The sequence below is a fragment of the Pteropus vampyrus genome, unplaced genomic scaffold (genome assembly GCF_000151845.1).
Source record: "Pteropus vampyrus isolate Shadow unplaced genomic scaffold, Pvam_2.0 Scaffold81, whole genome shotgun sequence".
NCBI lineage: Eukaryota > Metazoa > Chordata > Mammalia > Chiroptera > Pteropodidae > Pteropus > Pteropus vampyrus.
The window spans coordinates 2,307,695-2,308,806 of NW_011888862.1; positions in this window are offsets into that span (position 1 = coordinate 2,307,695).

Sequence of the window (1,112 nt, forward strand, 5' to 3'; positions counted from 1 at the left end):
TGGGCCTACTTATTCCTATCCCTGAGATGAAGGAAACAAACCATAGGCTAAAAGATCGTAACAGCTGCGACTAGAAAGAGCTGGGAGCAGAAAGGCTTTCTCTCCCAATAGCTTACCTGAGGGTCAACTTTACCCCATAGGAGTGGAAACTGAGTTTTGCCATCTCTGGAGGGATGCCAAAAGTGTCGCCTGACTGCAAAAGGTGAACTCTTGGCAAATGGAGTCCCGTAACCATGGAGAGGAAGACCAAACAGAAGTCCTGGAACAGGTAGCTTTTAGTAAACAATCATGGGTGGAAGAGGCATACAACCTTTAACCAAAAAGAAAACGAAAGAAGAGACCTGAGGAAATTCAATTTCAGCATTAGAAAAAAACTTTGTAGTACTAAAACCAAACAAAACATGATTTCCGAGTTTTAAAAGAGAATGTGTAGGTTTTGTTCACCGCTCTATGTTCCTCGTCATTACACATTTACACAAATAATGAATAGATGAGTAAAATTCAGTGGATAAAATCAAAGCAGCAAAGGGAACCAATGAGAGCAGAATTAGTGGTCTTGAAGTAGACCAAAGATGCTAAAACAATTAAGGAAATGAAAATCAAAACCACAATGAGATACCACTTTGCAGCCATTAGGATGATGGCTATTATTAACAAAACAAAACAGAAGATAACAAGTGTTGAAGATGGAGAGAAAGTAGAATCCTTCTGCATTGATGGTGGGACTGTAAAATGGAGCAGCCACTATAGAAACAGTATGGAGGTTCCTCAAAAAATTAAACATAGAACTATCATATGATCCAGCAGTTCCACTTCTGGGAATGTAACCAAAATAAATGAAGGTAGGGCGTGGAACAGATATATGCACACCAATGTTCAGAGCCGCATTATTCACAATAATCCAATGGTGAAAACAACCCAACTGTCCAACGACAGATAAATGGATAACCAAAGTGTGGTCTATCCATACAACGGAAAGAAATAAGAGACGTGCTACAACATGGATAAACCTTGAGGACATTACATTAATTGAAATAAGCCAGACGCAAAAGGACAAATACTGTATGATTCCACTTAATGTGAGGTAGCAAGAATAGTTAAATTCATAGAGA